The sequence below is a fragment of the Anas platyrhynchos genome, chromosome 18 (genome assembly GCF_047663525.1).
Source record: "Anas platyrhynchos isolate ZD024472 breed Pekin duck chromosome 18, IASCAAS_PekinDuck_T2T, whole genome shotgun sequence".
Lineage (NCBI taxonomy): Eukaryota > Metazoa > Chordata > Aves > Anseriformes > Anatidae > Anas > Anas platyrhynchos.
In genome coordinates, this window is record NC_092604.1 from 1,533,274 (window position 1) to 1,554,665 (window position 21,392).

Genomic DNA, 21,392 nt, shown 5'->3' on the forward strand with positions numbered 1-21,392 from the left:
CCCCTGGGGAGTTCACTTGTACCCAAAGCCTTCCTTTGGTGACACTTTTGGATGGTCCAAAGGGGCTTGCAACGCTTTTTCTGGGGCCCGTGTTTTCAGTCTTCTCCCATGCCGGCTAGGGATATATTTAGGGTTGCTCTGAAAAATCGAACCCGGAGGGTCCAGTTGCATGTGGGGCTGCGTAAAGGCTCCCCTGGGGACTTCACTTGTACCCAAAGCCTTCCTTAGGGGGCACTTTTGGATGGGAGAAAAGGGCTCGCAACCCATTTCCTGGGGCTGATTTTTCAGTCGTCTTCGATGCCGACTAGGGCTATGTTTAGGGATGCTCGGAAACAGCGAACCCAGAGGGTCCAGTTGCATGTGGGGCTGCGTAAAGACTCCCCTGGGGAGTTCACTTGTACCCAAAGCCTTCCTTTGGTGACACTTTTGGATGGTCCAAAGGGGCTTGCAACGCGTTTTCTGGGGCCCGTGTTTTCAGTCTTCTCCCTTGCCGGCTAGGGATATATTTAGGGTTGCTCTGAAAAATCGAACCCGGAGGGTCCAGTTGCATGTGGGGCTGCGTAAAGGCTCCCCTGGGGAGTTCACTTGTATCCAAAGCCTTCCTTTGGGGGCACTTTTTGATGGGCGAAAAGGGCTCGCAACGCATTTCCTGGGGCCTGATTTTTCAGTCGTCTTCGATGCCGACTAGGGCTATGTTTAGGGATGCTCGGAAACAGCGAACCCAGAGGGTCCAGTTGCATGTGGGGCTGCGTAAAGGCTCCCCTGGGGAGTTCACTTGTACCCAAAGCCTTCCTTTGCTGACACTTTTGGATGGTCCAAAGGGGCTTGCAACGCGTTTTCTGGGGCCCGTGTTTTCAGTCTTCTCCCTTGCCGGCTAGGGATATATTTAGGGTTGCTCTGAAAAATCGAACCCGGAGGGTCCAGTTGCATGTGGGGCTGCGTAAAGGCTCCCCTGGGGAGTTCACTTGTATCCAAAGCCTTCCTTTGGGGGCACTTTTGGATGGGCGAAAAGGGCTCGCAACGCATTTCCTGGGGCCTGATTTTTCAGTCGTCTTCGATGCCGGCTAGGGCTATGTTTAGGGATGCTCGGAAACAGCGAACCCGGAGGGTCCAGTTGCATGTGGGGCTGCGTAAAGGCTCCCCTGGGGAGTTCACTTGTATCCAAAGCCATCCTCTGGGGGCACTTTTGGATGGTCCAAAGGGGCTCGGAACGCGTTTCCTGGAGAATGATTTTTCACTCGTGTTCGATGCTGGCTAGGACTATGTTTAGGGATGCTCGGAAACAGCGAACCCGGAGGGTCCAGTTGCATGTGGGGCTGCGTAAAGGCTCCCCTGGGGAGTTCTCTTGTACCAAAAGCCTTCCTTTGGGAGCACTTTTGGATGGGCGAAAAGGGCTCGGAACGCATTTCCTGGGGCCTGAGTTTTCAGTCTTCTTCGATGCCGGCTAGGGCTACATTTAGGGTTGCTCGGAAACAGCGAACCCGGAGGGTCCAGTTGCATGTGGGGCTGCGTAAAGGCTCCCCTGGGGAGTTCACTTGTACCCAAAGCCTTCCTTTGTTGACACTTTTGGATGGTCCAAAGGGGCTTGCAACGCGTTTTCTGGGGCCCGTGTTTTCAGTCTTCTCCCAGGCCGGCTAGGGATATATTTAGGTTTGCTCGGAAACAGCGAACCCGAAGGGTCCAGTTGCATGTGGGGCTGCGTAAAGGCTCCCCTGGGGAGTTCTCTTGTACCCAAAGCCTTCTTTTGGGAGCACTTTTGGATGGGCGAAAAGGGCTCGTAACGCATTTCCTGGGGCCTGATTTTTCAGTCGTCTTCGATGCCGGCTAGGGCTACATTTAGGGTTGCTCGGAAACAGCGAACCCGGAGGGTCCAGTTGCATGTGGGGCTGCGTAAAGGCTCCCCTGGGGAGTTCACTTGTACCCAAAGCCTTCCTTTGGTGACACTTTGGGATGGTCCAAAGGGGATTGCAAAGCGTTTCCTGGGGCGTGATTTTTCAGTCGTCTTCGATGCCGCATAGGGCTATGTTTAGGGATGCTCGGAAACAGCGAACCCGGAGGGTCCAGTTGCATGTGGGGCTGCGTAAAGGCTCCCCTGGGGAGTTCACTTGTACCCAAAGCCTTCCTTTGGTAACACTTTTGGATGGTCCAAAGGGGCTTGCAACGCTTTTTCTGGGGCCCGGGTTTTCAGTCTTCTCCCATGCCGGCTAGGGATGTATTTAGGGTTGCTCTGAAAAATCGAACCCGGAGGGTCCAGTTGCATGTGGGGATGCGTAAAGGCTCCCCTGGGGAGTTCACTTGTATCCAAAGCCTTCCTTTGGGGGCACTTTTGGATGGGCGAAAAGGGCTCGGAACGCATTTCCTGGGGCCTGATTTTTCAGTCGTCTTCGATGCCGGCTAGGGCTATGTTTAGAGATGCTCGGAAACAGCGAACCCGGAGGGTCCAGTTGCATGTGGGGCTGCGTAAAGGCTCCCCTGGGGAGTTCTCTTTTACCCAAAGTCTTACTTTGGGAGCACCTTTGGATGGGCGAAAAGGGCTCGTAACATATTTCCTGGGGCCTGATTTTTCACTCGTCTTCGATGCCGGCAAGGTTTATGTTTAGGGATGCTCGGAAACAGCGAACCCGGAGGGTCCAGTTGCATGTGGGGCTGCGTAAAGGCTCCCCTGGGGAGTTCACTTGTACCCAAAGCCTTCCTTTGGTAACACTTTTGGATGGTCCAAAGGGGCTCGGATTGCATTTCCTGGGGTCTGATTTTTCACTTGTCTCCGATGACGGCTACGGCTACGTTTAGGTTTGCTCATGAACAGCGAACCCGGAGGGTCCAGTTGCATGTGGGGCTGCGTAAAGGCTCCCCTGGGGAGTTCACTTGTACCCAAAGCCTTCCTTTGCTGACACTTTTGGATGGTCCAAAGGGGCTAGCAACGCTTTTTCTGGGGCCCGGGTTTTCAGTCTTCTCCCATGCCGGCTAGGGATATATTTAGGGATGCTTGAAAACAGCGAACCCGGAGGGTCCAGTTGCATGTGGGGCTGCATAAAGGCTCCCCTGGGGAGTTCTCTTGTACCCAAAGCCTTCCTTTGGGGGCACTTTTGGATGGGCGAAAAGGGCTCGCAACGCATTTCCTGGGGCCTGATTTTTCAGTCGTCTTCGATGCCGGCTAAGGCTATGTTTAGGGATGCTCGGAAACAGCGAACCCGGAGGGTCCAGTTGCATGTGGGGCTGCATAAAGGCTCCCCTGGGGAGTTCTCTTGTACCCAAAGCCTTCCTTTTTTGACACTTTTGGATGGTCCAAAGGAGATTGCAAAGCGTTTCCTGGGGCGTGATTTTTCAGTCGTCTTCGATGCCGGCTAGGGCTATGTTTAGGGATGCTCGGAAACATTGAAACCGGAGGGTCCAGTTGCATGTGGGGCTGCGTAAAGGCTCCCCTGGGGAGTTCACTTGTTCCCAAAGCCTTCCTTTGGGGGCACTTTTCGATGGTCCAAAGGGGCTTGCAACGCGTTTTCTGGGGCCCGTGTTTTCAGTCTTCTCCCTTGCCGGCTAGGGATATATTTAGGGTTGCTCTGAAAAATCGAACCCGGAGGGTCCAGTTGCATGTGGGGCTGCGTAAAGGCTCCCCTGGGGAGTTCTCTTGTACCCATGCCTTCCTTTGGGGGCACTTTTGGATGGGCGAAAAGGGCTCGCAACGCGTTTCCTGGAGAATGATTTTTCACTCGTGTTCGATGCTGGCTAGGAATATGTTTAGGGATGCTCGGAAACAGCGAACCCGGAGGGTCCAGTTGCATGTGGGGATGCGTAAAGGCTCCCCTGGGGAGTTCTCTTGTACCCAAAGTTTTACTTTGGGAGCACTTTTGGATGGGCGAAAAGGGCTCGGAACGCATTTCCTGGGGCCTGATTTTTCACTCGACTTCGATGACGGCTAGGGCTACATTTAGGGTTGCTCGGAAACAGCGAACCCGGAGGGTCCAGTTGCATGTGGGGCTGCGTAAAGGCTCCCCTGGGGAGTTCACTTGTACCCAAAGCCTTCCTTTGTTGACACTTTTGGATGGTCCAAAGGGGCTTGCAACGCGTTTTCTGGGGCCCGTGTTTTCAGTCTTCTCCCATGCCGGCTAGGGATATATTTAGGGTTGCTCTGAAAAATCGAACCCGGAGGGTCCAGTTGCATGTGGGGCTGCGTAAAGGCTCCCCTGCGGAGTTCACTTGTACCCAAAGCCTTCCTTTGGTAACACTTTTGGATGGTCCAAAGGGGCTCGGATTGCATTTCCTTGGGTCTGATTTTTCACACGTCTCCGATGACGGCTACGGCTACGTTTAGGTTTGCTCATGAACAGCGAACCCGGAGGGTCCAGTTGCATGTGGGGCTGCGTAAAGGCTCCCCTGGGAAGTTCACTTGTACCCAAAGCCTTCCTTTGGTGACACTTTTGGATGGTCCAAAGGGGCTTGCAATGCTTTTTCTGAGTCCCAGGTTTTCAGTCTTCTCCCATGCCGGCTAGGGATATATTTAGGGTTGCTCGGAAAAATCGAACCCGAAGGGTCCAGTTGCATGTGGGGCTGCGTCAAGGCTCCCCTGGGGAGTTCTCTTGTACCCAAAGCCTTCCTTTGGGAGCACTTTTGGATGGGCGAAAAGGGCTCGGAACGCATTTCCTGGGGCCTGAGTTTTCAGTCGTCTTCGATGCCGGATAGGGCTACATTTAGGGTTGCTCGGAAACAGCGAACCCGGAGGGTCCAGTTGCATGTGGGGCTGCGTAAAGGCTCCCCTGGCGAGTTCACTTGTACCCAAAGCCTTCCTTTGGTGACACTTTTGGATGGTCCAAAGGGGATTGCAATGCGTTTTCTGGGGCCCGTGTTTTCAGTCTTCTCCCATGCCGGCTAGGGATATATTTAGGGTTGCTTGGAAACAGCGAACCCGAAGGGTCCAGTTGCATGTGGGGCTGCGTAAAGGCTCCCCTGGGGAGTTCTCTTGTACCCAAAGCCTTCCTTAGGGGGCACTTTTGGATGGGAGAAAAGGGCTCGCAACCCATTTCCTGGGGCCTGATTTTTCACACGTCTTCGATGCCGGCTAGGACTATGTTTAGGGATGCTCGGAAACAGCGAACCCGGAGGGTCCAGTTGCATGTGGGGCTGCGTAAAGGCTCCCCTGGGGAGTTCTCTTGTACCCAAAGTCTTCCTTTGGGGGCACTTTTGGATGGGCGAAAAGGGCTCGGAACTCATTTCCTGCGGCCTGATTTTTCAGTCGTCTTCGATGCCGGCAAGGGCTATGTTTAGGGATGCTCGGAAACAGCGAACCCGGAGGGTCCATTTGCATGTGGGGCTGCGTAAAGGCTCCCCTGGGGAGTTCACTTGTACCCAAAGCCTTCCTTTGGGGGCACTTTTGGATGGGCGAAAAGGGCTCGCAACGCATTTCCTGGGGCCTGATTTTTCAGTCGTCTTCGATGCCGGCAAGGGCTATGTTTAGGGATGCTCGGAAACAGCGAACCCGGAGGGTCCAGTTGCATGTGGGGCTGCGTAAAGGCTCCCCTGGGGAGTTCACTTGTACCCAAAGCCTTCCTTTGGGGGGACTTTTGGAAGGGCAAAAATGGCTCGGAACTCATTTCCTGCGGCCTGATTTTTCAGTCGTCATCGATGCTGGCTAGGGCTACGTTTAGGTTTGCTCATGAACAGCGAACCCAGAGGGTCCAGTTGCATGTGGGGCAGTGTAAAGGCTCCCCTGGGGAGTTCACTTGTACCCAAAGCCTTCCTTTGGGGGCACTTTTGGATGGTCCAAAGGGGCTTGCAACGCGTTTTCTGGGGCCCGGGTTTTCAGTCTTCTCCCATGCCGGCTAGTGATATATTTAGCGTTGCTCGGAAAAATTGAATCCGGAGGGACCAGTTGCATGTGGGTCTGCGTAAAGGCTCCCCTGGGGAGTTCACTTGTACCCAAAGCCTTCCTTTGGGGGCACTTTTGGATGTTCCAAAGGGGCTCGCAACGCATTTCCTGGGTCCTGATTTTTCAGTCGTCTTCGATGCCCGCTAGGCCTATGTTTAGTGATGCTCGGAAACAGCGAACCCGGAGGGGCCAGTTCCATGTGGGGCTGCGTAAAGGCTCCCCTGGGGAGTTCTCTTGTACCCAAAGCCTTCCTTTGGGGGCACTTTTGGATGGGCGAAAAGGGCTCACAACGCATTTCCTGGGGCCTGATTTTTCACTCGTCTCCACTGACGGCTAGGGTTACGTTTACGTTTGCTCGGGAACAGCGAACCCGGAGGGTCCAGTTGCATGTGGGGCTGCGTAAAGGCTCCCCTGGGGAGTTCACTTGTACCCAAAGCCTTCCTTTGGGGGCACTTTTGGATGGGCGAAAAGGGCTTGCAACGCATTTCCTGGGGCCTGATTTTTCAGTCGTCTTCGATGCCGGCTAGGGCTATGTTTAGGGATGCTCGGAAACAGCGAACCCGGAGGGTCCAGTTGCATATGGGGCTGCGTAAATGCTCCCCTGGGAACTTCAGATGTACCCAAAGCCTTCCTTAGGGGGCACTTTTGGATGTTCCAAAGGGTCTCGCAATGCATTTCCTGGGTCCTGATTTTTCCATCCTCTCCGATGAATGCTAGGGCTACGTTTAGGTTTGCTCATCAACAGCGAACACGGAGGGTCCAGTTGCATGTGGGGCAGTGTAAAGTCTCCCCTGGGGAGTTCACTTGTACCCAAAGCCTTCCTTTGGTGACACTTTTGGATGGTCCAAAGGGGCTTGCAACGCGTTTTCTGGGGCCCGGGTTTTCAGTCTTCTCCCATGCCGGCTAGTGATATATTTAGCGTTGCTCTGGAAAATCGAACCCAGAGGGTCCAGTTGCATGTGGGGCTGCGTAAAGGCTCCCCTGGGGAGTTCACTTGTACCCAAAGCCTTCCTTTGGGGGCACTTTTGGATGGGAGAAAAGGGCTCGCAACGCATTTCCTGGGGCCTGATTTTTCAGTCGTCTTCTATGCCGGCTAGGGCTATCTTTAGGGATGCTCGGAAACAGCGAACCCGGAGGGTCCAGTTGCATGTGGGGCTGCGTAAAGGCTCCCCTGGGGAGTTCACTTGTACCCAAAGCCTTCCTTTGTGGGGACTTTTGGAAGGGCAAAAAGGGCTCGGAACTCATTTCCTGGGGCCTGATTTTTCAGTCGTCATCGATGCCGGCTAGGGTTATGTTTGGGGATGCTCGGAAGCAGCGAACCCGGAGGGTCCAGTTGCATGTGGGGCTGCGTAAAGGCTCCCCTGGGGAGTTCACTTGTACCCAAAGCCTTCCTTTGGTGACACTTTTGGATGGTCCAAAGGGGCTCGGACCTCATTTCCTGGGGCCTGATTTTTCACTCGTCTCCGATGACTGCTAGGGCTATGTTTATGGTTGCTCGGAAACAGCGAACCCGGAGGGTCCAGTTGCATGTGGGGCTGCGTAAAGGCTCCCCTGGGAACTTCAGATGTACCCAAAGCCTTCCTTTGGGGGCACTTTTGGATGTTCCAAAGGGGCTTGCAACGCGTTTTCTGGGGCCCGGGTTTTCAGTATTCTCCCATGCTGGCTAGTGATATATTTAGCGTTGCTAGGAAAATCGAACCCGGAGGGTCCAGTTGCATGTGGGGCTGCGTAAAGACTCCCCTGGGGAGTTCACTTGTACCCAAAGCCTTCCTTTGGGTGCACTTTTGGATGGGCGAAAAGGGCTCGCAACGCATTTCCTGGGGCCTGCTTTTTCAGTCGTCTTCGATGCCGGCTAGGGCTATGTTTAGGGATGCTCGGAAACAGCGAACCCGGAGGGTCCAGTTGCATGTGGGGCTGCGTAAAGGCTCCCCTGGGGAGTTCACTTGTACCCAAAGCCTTCCTTTGGGGGCACTTTTGGATGGGCGAAAAAGGCTCGCAACGCATTTCCTGGGGCCTGACTTTTCAGTCGTCTTCGATGCCGGTTAGGGCTATGTTTAGGGATGCTCAGAAACAACGAACCCGGAGGGTCCAGTTGCATGTGGGGCTGCGTAAAGGCTCCCCTGGGGAGTTCACTTGTACCCAAAGCCTTCCTTTGGGGGCACTTTTGGATGGGCGAAAAGGGCTTGCAACGCATTTCCTGGGGCCTGATTTTTCAGTCGTCTTCGATGCCGGCTAGGGCTATGTTTAGGGATGCTCGGAAACAGCGAACCCGGAGGGTCCAGTTGCATATGGGGCTGCGTAAATGCTCCCCTGGGAACTTCAGATGTACCCAAAGCCTTCCTTAGGGGGCACTTTTGGATGTTCCAAAGGGTCTCGCAATGCATTTCCTGGGTCCTGATTTTTCCCTCCTCTCCGATGAATGCTAGGGCTACGTTTAGGTTTGCTCATCAACAGCGAACACGGAGGGTCCAGTTGCATGTGGGGCAGTGTAAAGTCTCCCCTGGGGAGTTCACTTGTACCCAAAGCCTTCCTTTGGTGACACTTTTGGATGGTCCAAAGGGGCTTGCAACGCGTTTTCTGGGGCCCGGGTTTTCAGTCTTCTCCCATGCCGGCTAGTGATATATTTAGCGTTGCTCGGAAAAATCGAACCCAGAGGGTCCAGTTGCATGTGGGGCTGCGTAAAGGCTCCCCTGGGGAGTTCACTTGTACCCAAAGCCTTCCTTTGGGGGCACTTTTGGATGGGAGAAAAGGGCTCGCAACGCATTTCCTGGGGCCTGATTTTTCACTCGTCTCCGATGACTGCTATGGCTATCTTTAGCGTTGCTCGGAAACAGCGAACCCGGAGGGTCCAGTTGCATGTGGGGCTGCGTAAAGGCTCCCCTGGGGAGTTCACTTGTACCCAAAGCCTTCCTTTGTGGGGACTTTTGGAAGGGCAAAAAGGGCTCGGAACTCATTTCCTGGGGCCTGATTTTTCAGTCGTCATCGATGCCGGCTAGGGTTATGTTTAGGGATGCTCGGAAACAGCGAACCCGGAGGGTCCAGTTGCATGTGGGGCTGCGTAAAGGCTCCCCTGGGGAGTTCTCTTGTACCCAAAGCCTTCCTTTGGTGACACTTTTGGATGGTCCAAAGGGGCTTGCAACGCGTTTTCTGGGGCCCGGGTTTTCAGTCTTCTCCCATGCCGGCTAGGGATATATTTAGGTTTGCTCGGAAAAATCGAACCCGAAGGGTCCAGTTGCATGTGGGGCTGCGTAAAGGCTCCCCTGGGGAGTTCTCTTGTTACCAAAGCCTTCCTTTGGGAACACTTTTGGATGGTACAAAAGGGCTCGAAACGCATTTCCTGGGGCCTGATTTTTCAGTCGTCTTCGATGCCGGCTAGCGCTATGTTTAGGGATGCTCGGAAACAGCGAACCCGGAGGGTCCAGTTGCATGTGGGGCTGCGTAAAGGCTCCCCTGGGGAGTTCACTTGTACCAAAAGCCTTCCTTTGGTGACACTTTTGGATGGTCCAAAGGGGCTTGCAACGCATTTCCTGGGGCCGGATTTTTCAGTCGTCTTTGATGCCGGCTAGGGCTATGTTTAGGGATGCTCGGAAAGAGCTATCCCGGAGGGTCCAGTTGCATGTGGGGCTGCGTAAAGGCTCCCCTGGGGAGTTCTCTTGTACCCAAAGCCTTCCTTTGGTGACACTTTTGGATGGTCCAAAGGGGCTTGAAACTCGTTTTCTGGGGCCCGGGTTTTCAGTCTTCTCCCATGCCGGCTAGGGCTACATTTAGGGTTGCTCGGAAACAGCGAACCCGGAGGGTCCAGTTGCATGTGGGGCTGCGTAAAGGCTCCCCTGGGGAGTTCTCTTGTACCCAATGTCTTCCTTTGGGGGCACTTTTGGATGGGCGAAAAGGGCTCGCAACGCATTTCCTGGGGCCTGATTTTTCAGTCGTCTTCGATGCCGGCTAGGGCTATGTTTAGGGATGCTCGGAAACAGCGAACCCGGAGGGTCCAGTTGCATGTGGGGCTGCGTAAAGGCTCCCCTGGGGAGTTCACTTGTACCCAAAGCCTTCCTTTGGGGGCACTTTTGGATGGGTGAAAAGGGCTTGCAACCCATTTCCTGGGGCCTGAATTTTCAGTCATCTTCGATGCTGGCTATGGCTATGTTTAGGGATGCTCGGAAACAGCGAACCCGGAGGGTCCAGTTGCATGTGGGGCTGCGTAAAGGCTCCCCTGGGGAGTTCTCTTGTACCCAAAGCCCTCCTTTGGTGACACTTTGGAATGGTCCAAAGGGGCTTGCAACGCCTTTCCTGGGGCCCGGGTTTTCAGTCTTCTCCCATGCCGGCTAGGGATATATTTAGGTTTGCTCGGAAAAATCGAACCCGAAGGGTCCAGTTGCATGTGGGGCTGCGTAAAGGCTCCCCTGGGGAGTTCTCTTGTTACCAAAGCCTTCCTTTGGGAACACTTTTGGATGGTACAAAAGGGCTCGTAACGCATTTCCTGGGGCCTGATTTTTCAGTATTCTCCCATGCCGGCTAGTGATATATTTAGCGTTGCTAGGAAAATCGAACCCGGAGGGTCCAGTTGCATGTGGGGCTGCGTAAAGACTCCCCTGGGGAGTTCACTTGTACCCAAAGCCTTCCTTTGGTGACACTGTTGGATGGTCCAAAGGGGCTTGCAACGCGTTTTCTGGGGCCCGTGTTTTCAGTCTTCTCCCATGCCGGCTAGTGATATATATAGCGTTGCTCGGAAAATTCTAACCCGGAGGGTCCTGTTGCATGTGGGGCTGCGTAAAGGCTCCCCTGGGGAGTTCACTTGTACCCAAAGCCTTCCTTTGGGGGCACTTTTGGATGCTCCAAAGGGGCACGCAACGCATTTCCTGGGGCCTGATTTTTCACACGTCTTCGATGCCGGCAAGGGATTATGTTTAGGGATGCTCGGAAACAGCGAACCCGGAGGGTCCAGTTGCATGTGGGGCTGCGTAAAGGCTCCCCTGGGGAGTTCACTTGTACCCAAAGCCTTCCTTTGCTGACACTTTTGGATGGTCCAAAGGGGCTTGCAACGCATTTCCTGGGGGCTGATTTTTCACACGTCTTCGATGCCGGCAAGGGATTATGTTTAGGGATGCTCGGAAACAGCAAACCCGGAGGGTCCAGTTGCATGTGGGGCTGCGTAAAGGCTCCCCTGGGAACTTCAGATGTACCCTAAGCCTTCCTTAGGGGGCACTTTTGGATGGGCGAAATGGGCTCGTAACGCGTTTCCTGGGGCCTGATTTTTCAGTCGTCTTCGAAGCCGGCTAGGGGTATATTTAGGGATGCTCGGAAACAGCGAACCCGGAGGGTCCAGTTGCATGTGGGGCTGCGTAAAGGCTCCCCTGGGGAGTTCACTTGTACCCAAAGCCTTCCTTTGGGGGCACTTTTGGATGGGCGAAAAGGGCTCGTAACGCATTTCCTGGGGCCTGATTTTTCACTTGTCTCCAAAGACGACTAGGGCTACGTTTAGGTTTGCTCATGAATAGCGAACCCGGAGGGTCCAGTTCCATGTGGGGCTGCGTAAAGGCTCCCCTGGGGAGTTCTCTTGTACCCAATGTCTTCCTTTGGGGGCACTTTTGGATGGGCGAAAAGGGCTCGCAACGCATTTCCTGGGGCCTGATTTTTCAGTCGTCTTCGATGCCGGCTAGGGCTATGTTTAGGGATGCTCGGAAACAGCGAACCCGGAGGGTCCAGTTGCATGTGGGGCTGCGTAAAGGCTCCCCTGGGGAGTTCACTTGTACCCAAAGCCTTCCTTTGGGGGCACTTTTGGATGGGTGAAAAGGGCTTGCAACCCATTTCCTGGGGCCTGAATTTTCAGTCATCTTCGATGCTGGCTATGGCTATGTTTAGGGATGCTCGGAAACAGCGAACCCGGAGGGTCCAGTTGCATGTGGGGCTGCGTAAAGGCTCCCCTGGGGAGTTCTCTTGTACCCAAAGCCCTCCTTTGGTGACACTTTGGAATGGTCCAAAGGGGCTTGCAACGCCTTTCCTGGGGCCCGGGTTTTCAGTCTTCTCCCATGCCGGCTAGGGATATATTTAGGTTTGCTCGGAAAAATCGAACCCGAAGGGTCCAGTTGCATGTGGGGCTGCGTAAAGGCTCCCCTGGGGAGTTCTCTTGTTACCAAAGCCTTCCTTTGGGAACACTTTTGGATGGTACAAAAGGGCTCGTAACGCATTTCCTGGGGCCTGATTTTTCAGTATTCTCCCATGCCGGCTAGTGATATATTTAGCGTTGCTAGGAAAATCGAACCCGGAGGGTCCAGTTGCATGTGGGGCTGCGTAAAGACTCCCCTGGGGAGTTCACTTGTACCCAAAGCCTTCCTTTGGTGACACTGTTGGATGGTCCAAAGGGGCTTGCAACGCGTTTTCTGGGGCCCGTGTTTTCAGTCTTCTCCCATGCCGGCTAGTGATATATATAGCGTTGCTCGGAAAATTCTAACCCGGAGGGTCCTGTTGCATGTGGGGCTGCGTAAAGGCTCCCCTGGGGAGTTCACTTGTACCCAAAGCCTTCCTTTGGGGGCACTTTTGGATGCTCCAAAGGGGCACGCAACGCATTTCCTGGGGCCTGATTTTTCACACGTCTTCGATGCCGGCAAGGGATTATGTTTAGGGATGCTCGGAAACAGCGAACCCGGAGGGTCCAGTTGCATGTGGGGCTGCGTAAAGGCTCCCCTGGGGAGTTCACTTGTACCCAAAGCCTTCCTTTGCTGACACTTTTGGATGGTCCAAAGGGGCTTGCAACGCATTTCCTGGGGGCTGATTTTTCACACGTCTTCGATGCCGGCAAGGGATTATGTTTAGGGATGCTCGGAAACAGCAAACCCGGAGGGTCCAGTTGCATGTGGGGCTGCGTAAAGGCTCCCCTGGGAACTTCAGATGTACCCTAAGCCTTCCTTAGGGGGCACTTTTGGATGGGCGAAATGGGCTCGTAACGCGTTTCCTGGGGCCTGATTTTTCAGTCGTCTTCGAAGCCGGCTAGGGGTATATTTAGGGATGCTCGGAAACAGCGAACCCGGAGGGTCCAGTTGCATGTGGGGCTGCGTAAAGGCTCCCCTGGAGAGTTCACTTGTACCCAAAGCCTTCCTTTGGGGGCACTTTTGGATGGGCGAAAAGGGCTCGTAACGCATTTCCTGGGGCCTGATTTTTCACTTGTCTCCAAAGACGACTAGGGCTACGTTTAGGTTTGCTCATGAATAGCGAACCCGGAGGGTCCAGTTCCATGTGGGGCTGCGTAAAGGCTCCCCTGGGGAGTTCACTTGTACCCAAAGCCTTCCTTTGGGGGCACTTTTGGATGGTCCAAAGGGGCTCGCAATGCATTTCCTGGGGCCTGATTTTTCAGTCGTCATCGATGCCGGCTAGGGCTATGTATAGGGTTGCTCGGAAACAGCAAACCCGGACGGTCCAGTTGCATGTGGGGCTGCGTAACGGCTCCCCTGGGAACTTCAGATGTACCCAAAGCCTTCCCTAGAGGGCACTTTTGGATGTTCCAAAGGGGCTCGAAACGCATTTCCTGGGGCCGGATTTTTTACTTGTCTCCGATGACGGCTAGGGCTACGTTTAGGTTTGCTCATGAACAGCGAACCCGGAGGGTCCAGTTGCATGTGGGGCAGTGTAAAGGCTCCCCTGGGGAGTTCACTTGTACCCAAAACCTTCCTTTGGTGACATTTTGGGATGGTCCAAAGGGGCTTGCAACGGGTTTTCTGGGGCCCAGTTTTTAAGTCGTCTCCCATGCCGGCTAGTGATATATTTAGGGTTGCTCGGAAACAGCGACCCGGAGGGTCCAGTTGCATGTGGGGCTGCGTAAAGGCTCCCCTGGGGAGTTCACTTGTACCAAAAGCCTTCCTTTGGTGACACTTTTGGATGGTCCAAAGGGGCTTGCAACGCATTTCCTGGGGCCGGATTTTTCAGTCGTCTTTGATGCCGGCTAGGGCTATGTTTAGGGATGCTCGGAAAGAGCTATCCCGGAGGGTCCAGTTGCATGTGGGGCTGCGTAAAGGCTCCCCTGGGGAGTTCTCTTGTACCCAAAGCCTTCCTTTGGTGACACTTTTGGATGGTCCAAAGGGGCTTGAAACTCGTTTTCTGGGGCCCGGGTTTTCAGTCTTCTCCCATGCCGGCTAGGGCTACATTTAGGGTTGCTCGGAAACAGCGAACCCGGAGGGTCCAGTTGCATGTGGGGCTGCGTAAAGGCTCCCCTGGGGAGTTCTCTTGTACCCAATGTCTTCCTTTGGGGGCACTTTTGGATGGGCGAAAAGGGCTCGCAACGCATTTCCTGGGGCCTGATTTTTCAGTCGTCTTCGATGCCGGCTAGGGCTATGTTTAGGGATGCTCGGAAACAGCGAACCCGGAGGGTCCAGTTGCATGTGGGGCTGCGTAAAGGCTCCCCTGGGGAGTTCACTTGTACCCAAAGCCTTCCTTTGGGGGCACTTTTGGATGGGTGAAAAGGGCTTGCAACCCATTTCCTGGGGCCTGAATTTTCAGTCATCTTCGATGCTGGCTATGGCTATGTTTAGGGATGCTCGGAAACAGCGAACCCGGAGGGTCCAGTTGCATGTGGGGCTGCGTAAAGGCTCCCCTGGGGAGTTCTCTTGTACCCAAAGCCCTCCTTTGGTGACACTTTGGAATGGTCCAAAGGGGCTTGCAACGCCTTTCCTGGGGCCCGGGTTTTCAGTCTTCTCCCATGCCGGCTAGGGATATATTTAGGTTTGCTCGGAAAAATCGAACCCGAAGGGTCCAGTTGCATGTGGGGCTGCGTAAAGGCTCCCCTGGGGAGTTCTCTTGTTACCAAAGCCTTCCTTTGGGAACACTTTTGGATGGTACAAAAGGGCTCGTAACGCATTTCCTGGGGCCTGATTTTTCAGTATTCTCCCATGCCGGCTAGTGATATATTTAGCGTTGCTAGGAAAATCGAACCCGGAGGGTCCAGTTGCATGTGGGGCTGCGTAAAGACTCCCCTGGGGAGTTCACTTGTACCCAAAGCCTTCCTTTGGTGACACTGTTGGATGGTCCAAAGGGGCTTGCAACGCGTTTTCTGGGGCCCGTGTTTTCAGTCTTCTCCCATGCCGGCTAGTGATATATATAGCGTTGCTCGGAAAATTCTAACCCGGAGGGTCCTGTTGCATGTGGGGCTGCGTAAAGGCTCCCCTGGGGAGTTCACTTGTACCCAAAGCCTTCCTTTGGGGGCACTTTTGGATGCTCCAAAGGGGCACGCAACGCATTTCCTGGGGCCTGATTTTTCACACGTCTTCGATGCCGGCAAGGGATTATGTTTAGGGATGCTCGGAAACAGCGAACCGGAAGGGTCCAGTTGCATGTGGGGCTGCGTAAAGGCTCCCCTGGGGAGTTCACTTGTACCCAAAGCCTTCCTTTGGGGGCACTTTTGGATGGTCCAAAGGGGCTTGCAACGCATTTCCTGGGGGCTGATTTTTCACACGTCTTCGATGCCGGCAAGGGATTATGTTTAGGGATGCTCGGAAACAGCAAACCCGGAGGGTCCAGTTGCATGTGGGGCTGCGTAAAGGCTCCCCTGGGAACTTCAGATGTACCCTAAGCCTTCCTTAGGGGGCACTTTTGGATGGGCGAAATGGGCTCGTAACGCGTTTCCTGGGGCCTGATTTTTCAGTCGTCTTCGAAGCCGGCTAGGGGTATATTTAGGGATGCTCGGAAACAGCGAACCCGGAGGGTCCAGTTGCATGTGGGGCTGCGTAAAGGCTCCCCTGGGGAGTTCACTTGTACCCAAAGCCTTCCTTTGGGGGCACTTTTGGATGGGCGAAAAGGGCTCGTAACGCATTTCCTGGGGCCTGATTTTTCACTTGTCTCCAAAGACGACTAGGGCTACGTTTAGGTTTGCTCATGAATAGCGAACCCGGAGGGTCCAGTTCCATGTGGGGCTGCGTAAAGGCTCCCCTGGGGAGTTCACTTGTACCCAAAGCCTTCCTTTGGGGGCACTTTTGGATGGTCCAAAGGGGCTCGCAATGCATTTCCTGGGGCCTGATTTTTCAGTCGTCATCGATGCCGGCTAGGGCTATGTATAGGGTTGCTCGGAAACAGCAAACCCGGACGGTCCAGTTGCATGTGGGGCTGCGTAACGGCTCCCCTGGGAACTTCAGATGTACCCAAAGCCTTCCCTAGAGGGCACTTTTGGATGTTCCAAAGGGGCTCGAAACGCATTTCCTGGGGCCGGATTTTTTACTTGTCTCCGATGACGGCTAGGGCTACGTTTAGGTTTGCTCATGAACAGCGAACCCGGAGGGTCCAGTTGCATGTGGGGCAGTGTAAAGGCTCCCCTGGGGAGTTCACTTGTACCCAAAACCTTCCTTTGGTGACATTTTGGGATGGTCCAAAGGGGCTTGCAACGGGTTTTCTGGGGCCCAGTTTTTAAGTCGTCTCCCATGCCGGCTAGTGATATATTTAGGGTTGCTCGGAAACAGCGACCCGGAGGGTCCAGTTGCATGTGGGGCTGCGTAAAGGCTCCCCTGGGGAGTTCACTTGTACCCAAAGCCTTCCTTTGGGGACACTTCTGAAAGGTCCAAAGGGGGTCGCAAAGCATTTCCTGGGGCCTGATTTTTCAGTCGTCATCGATGCCGGCTAGGGCTATGTTTAGGGATGCTCGGAAACAGCGAACCCAGAGGGTCCAGTTGCATGTGGGGCTGCGTAACGGCTCCCCTGGGGAGTTCACTTGTACCCAAAGCCTTCCTTTGGGGGCACTTTTGGATGGGCGAAAAGGGCTCGCAACGCATTTCCTGGGGCCGGATTTTTCACTCGTCCACCATGACTGCTAGGGCTACGTTTAGGGTTGCTCAGAAACAGCGAACCCGGAAGGTCCAGTTGCATGTGGGGCTGCGTAAAGGCTCCCCTGGGGAGTTCACTTGTACCCAAAGCCTTCCTTTGGTGACACTTTTGGATGGTCCAAAGGGGCTTGCAACGCGTTTTCTGGGGCCCAGGTTTTCAGTCGTCTTCAATGCCGGCTAGGGATATGTTTAGGGATGCTCGGAAACAGGGAACCCAGAGGGTCCAGTTGCATGTGGGGCTGCGTAAAGGCTCCCCTGGGGAGTTCACTTGTACCCAAAGCCTTCCTTTGGTGACACTTTTGGATGGTCCAAAGGGGCTTGCAACGCGTTTTCTGGGGCCCGGGTTTTCAGTCGTCTTCAATGCCGGCTAGGGCTATGTTTAGGGATGCTCGGAAACAGGGAACCCGGAGGGTCCACTTGCATGTGGGGCTGCGTAAAGGCTCCCCTGGGGAGTTCACTTGTACCCAAAGCCTTCCTTTGGGGGCACTTTTGGATGGTCCAAAGGGGCTTGCAACGCGTTTTCTGGGGCCCGTGTTTTCAGTCTTCTCCCTTGCCGGCTAGTGATATATATAGCGTTGCTCGGAAAAATCGAACCTGGAGGGTCCAGTTGCATGTGGGGCTGCGTAAAGGCTCCCCTGGGGAGTTCACTTGTACCCAAAGCCTTCCTTTGCTGACACTTTTGGATGGGCGAAAAGGGCTTGCAACGCATTTCCTGGGGCCTGATTTTTCACTCGTCTTCGATGCTGGCTAGTTTTATGTTTAAGGATGCTCGGAAACAGCGAACCCGGAGGGTCCAGTTGCATGTGGGGCTGCGTAAAGGCTCCCCTGGGGAGTTCTCTTGTACCCAAAGTCTTACTTTGGGGGCACTTTTGGATGGGCGAAAAGAGCCCGCAACACGTTTCCTGGGGCCTGATTTTTCACTCGTCTCCGATGACTGCTAGGGCTATGTTTAGGGTTGCTCGGAAACAGCGAACCCGGAGGGTCCAGTTGCATATGGGGCTGCGTAAAGGCTCCCCTGGGAACTTCAGATGTACACAAAGCCTTCCCTAGGGGGCACTTTTGGATGTTCCAAAGGGGCTCGCAACGCATTTCCTGGGGCCGGATTTTTCACTTGTCTCCGATGACGGCTAGGGCTACGTTTAGGTTTGCTCATGAACAGCGAACCCGGAGGGTCCAGTTGCATGTGGGGCAGTGTAAAGGCTCCCCTGGGGAGTTCTCTTGTACCGAAAGCCTTCCTTTGGTGACACTTTGGGATGGTCCAAAGGGGCTTGCAACGGGTTTTCTGGGGCCCGTTTTTTCAGTCTTCTCCCATGCCGGCTAGTGATATATTTAGGGTTGCTCGGAAACAGCGAACCCGGAGGGTCCAGTTGCATGTGGGGCTGCGTAAAGGCTCCCCTGGGGAGTTCACTTGTACCCAAAGCCTTCCTTTGGGGGCACTTTTGGATGGGCGAAAAGGGCTCGCAACGCATTTCCTGGGGCCTGATTTTTCAGTCGTTTTCGAGGCCGGCTAGGGCTATGTTTAGGGATGCTCGGAAACAGCGAACCCGGAGGATCCAGTTGCATGTGGGGCTGCGTAAAGGCTCCCCTGGGGAGTTCACTTGTACCCAAAGCCTTCCTTTGGTGACACTTTGGGATGGTCCAAAGGGGCTTGCAACGCGTTTTCTGGGGCCCGGGTTTTCAGTCTTCTCCCATGCCGGCTAGTGATATATTTAGCGTTGCTCGGAAAAATCGAACCCGGAAGGTCCAGTTGCATGTGTGGCTGCGTAAAGCCTCCCCTGGGGAGTTCACTTGTATCCAAAGCCTTCCTCTGGGGGCACTTTTGGATGGTCCAAAGGGGCTCGCAACGCATTTCCTGGGGCCTGATTTTTCACTCGTCTCCAATGACGGCTAGGGCTACGTTTATTTTTGCTCAGGAACAGCGAACCCGGAGGGTCCAGTTGCATGTGGGGCTGCGTAAAGGCTCCCCTGGGGAGTTCTCTTGTACCCAAAGTCTTCCTTTGGGGGCACTTTTGGATGGGCGAAAAGGGCTCGCAACGCATTTCCTGGGGCCAGATTTTTCACTCGTCTCCGATGACTGCTAGGGTTATGTTTAGGGTTGCTCAGGAACAGCGAACCCGGAGGGTCCAGTTGCATGTGGGGCTGCGTAAAGGCTCCCCTGGGGAGTTCTCTTGTACCCAAAGTCTTCCTTTGGGGGCACTTTTGGATGGGCGAAAAGGGCTCGCAACGCATTTCCTGGGGCCTGATTTTTCACTCGTCTCCAATGACGGCTAGGGCTACGTTTATTTTTGCTCAGGAACAGCGAACCCGGAGGGTCCAGTTGCATGTGGGGCTGCGTAAAGGCTCCCCTGGGGAGTTCAATTGTACCCAAAGCCTTCCTTTGGTGACACTTCTGGATGTTCCAAAGGGGCTCGGAACGCATTTCCTGGGGCCTGATTTTTCACTCGTCTCCGATGACTGCTAGGGTTATGTTTAGGGTTGCTCGGAAACAGCGAACCCGGAGGGTCCAGTTGCATATGGGGCTGCGTAAAGGCTCCCCTGGGAACTTCAGATGTACCCAAAGCCTTCCTTTGGTGACACTTTTGGATGGGCGAAAAAGGCTCGCAACGCATTTCCTGGGGCCTGATTTTTCAGTCGTCTTCGATGCCGGCTAGGGCTATGTTTAGGGATGCTCAGAAACAGCGAACCCGGAGGGTGCAGTTGCATGTGGGGCTGCGTAAAGGCTCCCCTGGGGAGTTCACTTGTATCCAAAGCCTTCCTTTGGGGGCACTTTTGGATGGGCGAAAAGGGCTCGCAACGCATTTCCTGGGGCCTGATTTTTCAGTCATCTTCGATGCCGGTTAGGGCTATGTTTAGGGATGCTCAGAAACAACGGACCCGGAGGGTCCAGTTGCATGTGGGGCAGTGTAAAGGCTCCCCTGGGGAGTTCACTTGTACCCAAAGCCTTCCTTTGGTGACACTTTTGGATGGTCCAAAGGGGCTTGCAACGCGTTTTCTGGGGCCCGGGTTTTCAGTCTTCTCCCATGCCGGCTAGTGATATATTTGTCGTTGCTCGGAAAAATCGAACCCGGAAGGTCCAGTTGCATGTGGGGCTGCGTAAATGCTCCCCTGGGGAGTTCTCTTGTATCCAAAGCCTTCCTCTGGGGGCACTTTTGGATGGTCCAAAGGGGCTCGCAACGCATTTCCTGGGGCCTGATTTTTCAGTCGTCATCGATGCCGGCTTGGGATATGTTTAGGGATGCTCGGAAACAGCGAACCCGGAGGGTCCAGTTGCATGTGGGGCTGCGTAAAGGCTCCCCTGGGGAGTTCACTTGTACCCAAAGCCTTCCTTTGGTGACACTTTTGGATGGGCGAAAAGGTCTTGCAACGCATTTCCTGTGGCCCGATTTTTCACTCGTCTCCGATGACTGCTAGGGCTATGTTTAGGGTTGCTCGGAAACAGCAAACCCGGAGGGTCCAGTTGCATATGGGGCTGCGTAAAGGCTCCCCTGGGAACTTCAGATGTACCCAAAGCCTTCCTTAGTGGGCACTTTTGGATGTTCCAACGGGGCTCGCAACGCATTTCCTGGGTCCTGATTTTTCACTCGTCTCCGATGAAGGCTAGGGCTACGTTTAGGTTTGCTCATGAACAGCGAACCCGGAGGGTCTAGTTGCATGTGGGGCTGCGTAAAGGCTCCCCTGGGGAGTTCACTTGTACCCAAAGCCTTCCTTTGGGGGCACTTTTGGATGGGAGAAAAGGGCTCGCAACGCATTTCCTGGGTCCTGATTTTTCACTCGTCTCCACTGACGGCTAGGGCTACGTTTACGTTTGCTCAGGAACAGCGAACCCGGAGGATCCAGTTGCATGTGGATCTGCGTAAAGGCTCCCCTGGGAACTTCAGATGTACCCATAGCCTTCCTTTGGGGGCACTTTTGGATGGTCGAAAAGGGCTCGAAACGCATTTCCTGGGGCCTGATTTTTCAGTCGTCTTCGATGCCGGCTAGGGCTATGTTTAGGGATGCTCGGAAACAGCGAACCCGGAGGGTCCAGTTGCATGTGGGGCTGCGTAAAGGCTCCCCTGGGGAGTTCACTTGTACCCAAAGCCTTCCTTTGGGGGCACTTTTGGATGTTCCAAAGGGGCTCGCAACTCATTTCCTGGGTCCTGATTTTTCAGTCGTCTCCGATGACGGCTAGGGATACGTTTAGGTTTGCTCATGAACAGCGAACCCGGAGGGTCCAGTTGCATGTGGGGCAGTGTAAAGGCTCCCCTGGGGAGTTCACTTGTACCCAAAGCCTTCCTTTGGTGACACTTTTGGATGGGCCAAAGGGGCTTGCAACGCGTTTTCTGGGACCCGGGTTTTCAGTCTTCTCCCATGCCGGCTAGTGATATATTTAGCGTTGCTCGGAAAAATCGAACCCGGAGGGTCCAGTTGCATGTGGGGCTGCGTAAAGGCTCCCCTGGGGAGGTCACTTTTACCCAAAGCCTTCCTTTGGGGGCACTTTTGGGTGGTCCAAAGGGGCTCGCAATGCATTTCCTGCGGCCTGATTTTTCAGTCGTCATCGATGCCGGCTTGTGCAATGTTTAGGGATGCTCGGAAACAGCGAACCCGGAGGGTCCAGTTGCATGTGGGGCTGCGTAACGGCTCCCCTGGAGAGTTCACTTGTACCCAAAGCCTTCCTTTGGGGGCACTTTTGGATGGGTGAAAAGGGCTCGCAACGCATTTCCTGGGGCCTGATTTTTTTTTTTTTTTTTTTTTTT